Below are 6,001 nucleotides of genomic sequence, written 5' to 3'. Positions count from 1 at the left end.
CTACTGGTGAAAAACTACGCTTAATACTTAGTAATATTATAAATGCGAAAGTAACTCTGTCTGTCTGTCTGTCTGTCTCGCTTTTGCGCCAAGATCCTGAGAAAGGACATAGGCTACGTTTTAATGCGAAAAACGGGTTGTAAGGGGTTGAAAGGGACGATGAAAGTTTAAATGCGAAAGTAACTCTGTCTGTCTGTCTGTCTCGCTTTAGCGCCAAGATCCTGAGAAAGGACATAGGCTATTCTTTAATGCGAAAAACGGGTTGTAAGGGGTTGAAAGGGACGATGAAAGTTTAAATGCGAAAGTAACTCTGTCTGTCTGTCTGTCTGTCTCGCTTTTGCGCAAAGATCCTGAGAAAGGACATAGGCTACTCTTTAATGCGAAAAACGGGTTGTAAGGGGTTCAACCCCTTACAACCCGTTTTTAGGGAAGATGAAAGTTTGTATGGAAATATTGTCATTTAAAGCTAGTAGGTTGAAACTTATTTTTAAAGCTGTTGATTAATATAAATAAATGTGACATTCAAAATTTGTAAAAATATTACCCTTAATAAAATAGGGGATGAAAGCTAGAACGATGAGTTTTTTTTCTTTGGCTTTTTTGGGTTAGATTCTGGAATAATAATCTCAGGACAATTCACACAGCGCCATCTAGACCCAAGTGAAGCTAGCTAAAGCTTGTGTTATGGGTACTAGATAACTGATACAAATACATAGATTTTGGAATGTCTTTTCTTCATTCGGTCAAGGTCACTATAACACGCGGACGAAGTCGTGGGCACAGCTAGTACTAAACTAAATACTTTAATTCCGAAATTGATAATGTTGGGACAAAAACTTTAAATGTTTTTTAACTTTAAAGCTTATTACATAGTCTGTACAGTATGATTTTGAAGTTTATATTTTAATTCACATATATTGATTACTATAATAATAAAGTAATATTCATTCATTCATAATTTAAGAGCTACGCTCTTGTCGGTGGAGCTCTTGCCACTTTCCGCGATCTTCCATCATGCTCTTTAATTCTTGATACGACACGACTCCCATTTTGTCCTCAGTTTGTTTGATGTAGCTATTCCTTGGTCTTCCCCTCCCCCTCTTTCCTTCTATTTTCCCCTCAATAATAATTTTCATGAAATCATCGCGCCGTATCTAGTGTCCTAACATTTTTCCTCGTCTATTTTCTATGGTGTTCAATATTTGCCTTTTTTCTTTTACCCTGTGTAGTACTTCTTCGTTTGTTACTTTATCCTTCCAGCTAATTCTTTCCATCCTTCTCCAACACCACATTTCAAAAGCCTCCAGTTTGTCTCTTTCCTTTTTATTTAATGTCCACGTCTCACACGCATACAAGGCTATACTTCAGATATAAAAGTAATATTATATAGTCAAATTATTTATTTTCTTCTTTCTAATAAATAAACCCTAAAAATAGTTTGGTCAAAGGTAAAAATGTATATTATCCGAGTATAATGTAAAATCTGAATATTTTAAAATAGATATTCCCTATAATATAAACCGAGGCAAGGCACTAGTATAAATTGACAGATAAAGAGAAAATATTTATATATTAATACTTAAATTATTGATTTGCCAAAATGTTTAGGCAGAACTAGTGTCCATCTATACATATAAATAAAATTGGAGTGTCTGTTTGTAATATTGAAATAACCGTTTTTTACAACATGCAAATGAATATAAATACGGTACATACGCCAAAATAACATTTTTAACAATTTCTGTCTGTCTGTCTTTTTGTTTCGGCTAATCTTTGATATACATATAAATAAAATTGGAGTGTCTGTTTGTAATATTGAAGTAACCGTTTTTTACTACATGCATATGAATATAAATACGGTACATACACCAAAATAACATTTTTTACAATTTTTTTCTGTCTGTCTGTTTGTTCTGGCTAATCTCTGAAATGGCTGGGCCGATTTTGACGGGACTTTTATTGGCAGGTAGCTAATGTCATAAGGAGTAACTTAGGCTACTTCCATTTTAGAAAAATAAAGTTAAATTCCACGCGGACGAAGTCGCGGGAATAGCTAGTTTAACCATAATTTTATGTATAAAGTTTCTTCTCATTTCTAATTAGTCTTTATCCAATTTATGTTTGACTGTCCAATTTATGATCTAATCCTGAAGTTTCTTTTTCCAATGAGAACTCTTTAGTAAAGGCTTGAATAGACATTACAGTTTAATTAAACTCCTTCATTAGTTATAAAAGTAAATTGTTTTCTATCTATAAACCAATAAGAGAGATTTAACTATAGATTGAAATATAGAATTCGGAAGTCGGTTAGCAAATATCTAACCATCGTCTTAAATGAGGGGATGTTACAATATCAAATTTAATTAATTTGTTTTTCTTATATTTTATGAAATATTTTTTTCATAAAGTAATGATAATAGTAATAATCGCAGGACAATTCATACAGCGCCATCTAGTTAAGTTAGATAAAGCTTGTGGAATGTGTGTTAGATTACTGATACAAATAGATAGATATGTGTTTTTTTGTAAATACATACATATAATACATAGAAAACACCCAGATACAAACAATCATACTCATGAATACAAATGTTTGTACTGTGCGAGGAGTCGAACCCACGACCGTAAACCGCTTAGATCCGTGAAGTCATATATGGAACATGTTATTATTTTTTTCAATCTTTGATGGTATATATAATATATTTATAATTATGTACAAGGAACATCAACTTTTGAATTTAGTCATCCAAAAGATTTATATAGTATAGTATAGTATAGTAATAAAATAAAGACGAAACTTTGTATGTATGGATCTTTGTTGCTCTTTTATTCAAAAACTACTGAACGGATTGTGATGAAACTTTACAGTAATATAGACTTTATTTTTTATTTATATTTATATACTGAAATTTAACGCGCGTGAAACTGTGGGCACAGCTAGTATTATAAACGCGAAAGTTTGTGAGTATGGATGGATGTTTATTTTTTTTTTGATGATAATGGATCAACCGCTTGCGCTAACGATTTACACTGGCGGGGCACCAGTGGAGGATGATAAGATGAGCATGAGGTCAGGTTAGTTAGCCCATCGTGACAAATTCACCAAGAATTTATCACGATGGTTTCCAAGGGGAACCGCGTGGAGGTCAACCTGACATTGCACATTGCTAGCAATAAGATCATCAATCCACATTACTAACAATCCTCTTTCCCCTGATGGATGTTTGTTACTCTTTCACAAAAACTACCAATCGGATTTTGGTTGAAATTACATCAGTATAACATATCATCATCATCATAATCATCGCAGCCAGGAAGACGTTCACAGCTGGACATAGGCCTCCCCAAAGATCTCCACGACGATCGTTCCCAAATGGATTTACACTCAAGGACATATAGACTAAAATTACATCAGTATAACATATCATCATCATCATATAATAGAATTAGTGCTAATTGGTGGTTTGTATTCACACACTTAAACTTAAAAATGTAAAGTAATAATAAAATTATTTAAAAGAGCAACACGCAAGTTTCTTGCTCGTTCTTCTTGTGATGAGACAGCTTTCCGAACGAGCGGTAGATTAAAAAATGTAATGACTATTCAAAAGTGCTTCAATGTAAGTTTATTTGAATAAATGATTTTCTATTCTATTCTATTCATCATCACCGCAGCCAGGAAGACGTTCACTGCTGGACATAGGCCTCCCCCAAAGATCTCCACGACGATCGTTCCCAAATGGATTTACACTCAAGGTATAAATTTCACACAGATAAAACCGCGGGCACAGCTACTATAGTATACACATAGCAATATCTACATGCATTCCTCATTAGTGCTTTGATTGGTCATTATCGTGTCTAGTGTGGTTGGTATATAAACTCGCTGCCTGGCACGATATATAGCACAATCTACTCCCTACCAGCAGATTAATGGACAATTAACTTTCAGGTACCTACAACTACGACTAACATTGTAACTGTTAATTTAATATGTACAACATTTATTTGAAAAGAGTACTTGAAAGTAATTTGTTGGCAAGTAGCAGAGTTGACATAAGTAAATAAATAGTTACTTGAGTAACACAAAATTCACAGGGCATACTGATAATTAAAAGTCTCAATTGAGCCTGAATAATCCCATAAATGTAATAAAGTATTGAATCCTCAATATGACTTTGATACGCTAACTTCTAATAAATATTCGCTGACACTGTAAATAAGCATCCAAATTTCGGTTAAGACTTCTTAAGTCTTTCTTAAGCCAAAAATGCAGAAAAATGCAAATTTCGGTTAGAAGAAGTCTTTCTTAAAAATGTCTTAACCGAAATTTGGGTCTTTCTTAAGCAAAAATGCACCCAAATTTCGGTTAAGACTTAAGATTTTATTCCAAATATTTAATTCTTAGAAGAAGTCTTTCTACCAAAAATGCAACCCAAATTTCGGTTAAGACTGGCCCATATTATAAATACCCCAAATTTCGGTTATAGACTAACATACATAAGAAATAATAATCAAATATGTAAAATAAAATTGTCTGTGTGCTCACGGCACTGAAGAAGTCAATCTGCCACGGTAGAAGAAGTCTTTCTTAAGTCAAAAATGATCCAAATTTCGAAGACTTAATAAGTATCATAATACTTAAACGTAACTAATAATAATTTTTCTTAGCATCCAAATTTCGGTTAATACTTCTTAGAAGAAGTCTTTCTTAAGCCAAAAATGCATCCAAATTTCGGTTAATACTTCTTAGAAGAAGTCTTTCTTAAGCCAAAAATGCATCCAAATTTCGGTTAAGACTTCTTAAGTTTTTCTTAAGCCAAAAAAGCTTGTGTTATGGGTACTAGACAACTGATACAAATACATAAATATATTTTTTTTGTATGATATTTTTTTTTGTTTTTGTACTCGAAAAGTAAAATGGGTATAGTAAATCACTAAGTCATAGGTACTGAAAATCTTGTAAAATACATTCATATCGCAAACCTACCAGCAAAGATATATCGATGCAATATTGGAATAAAATGTCAAAAGCGATAAATCATGAGCACTTTTCAGAATATCGAGTAATATTGTATGACCGCGCATAGAAAATATGTGGGGAAAAGTGCAAAATGTGAAATAAGGAGCTCCTTTTTTATTCTAAACTAGCTGTATTCGCGACTACGTCCGCGTGCAAAATAACTTTATATTTCAAATCAAATCAAATCATTTATTAGCAGAATACAGGCTTATAGTTTACTAAAATAAAAGATTTTTATAAAATATAAGTAGCCTAAGTTACTCCTTATTACTTCAGCTACCTGCCAAAAAATATCCCGTCAAAATCGGTCTAGCCATTTCAGAGATTAGCCGGAATAAACAGACAGACAGACAGACAGAAATTGTAAAAAATGTTATTTTAGTGTATGTACCGTATTTATATTCATATGCTTGTAGTAAAAATGGTTATTTCAATATTACAAACAGACACTCCAATTTTATTTATAAGTATAGATAAAAGAACGGCAGTTTAATTAAAACATTTTCATATCACTTTCTATTTGTATAAATAATTTTAGTTTTTTGTTGCTATTTCATCTCACTGGACGTCTAGGTTAACATGGACCATGTTTCACTGCCATTCAGACGTTAATAAAACAAATAAATATATAATAAATAACCCTGAACAATTAACACAGCGCCATCTAGTCACACGGTAAGCAGAGCTTGTGTTATAGGTACTAGACAACTGATATAAATACTTTGATTTTTTTTGTAAATAAATACATAGAATACACTAAAATCGATACAAACAATCATACTTATGAATACAAATAATTGCTAAGTGCGAGGAATCGAACCCACGACAATCGGAAGTAAAGCGGTGTGCTAAATCACTAGACCACCGAGGCCGTCAACATAAAACAAACGTTACTCATTCAAATCAATGTTATAAACGCGAAAGTTTGTGAGTATGGATGGATGTTTGTTACTCTTTCACGCAATAACTACTGAACGG

This window comes from Achroia grisella, unplaced genomic scaffold (genome assembly GCF_030625045.1).
Source record: "Achroia grisella isolate CSIRO2021 unplaced genomic scaffold, CSIRO_AGI_Agris_v1 utg257, whole genome shotgun sequence".
NCBI lineage: Eukaryota > Metazoa > Arthropoda > Insecta > Lepidoptera > Pyralidae > Achroia > Achroia grisella.
Note: the sequence above shows the minus strand (reverse complement) of the source record.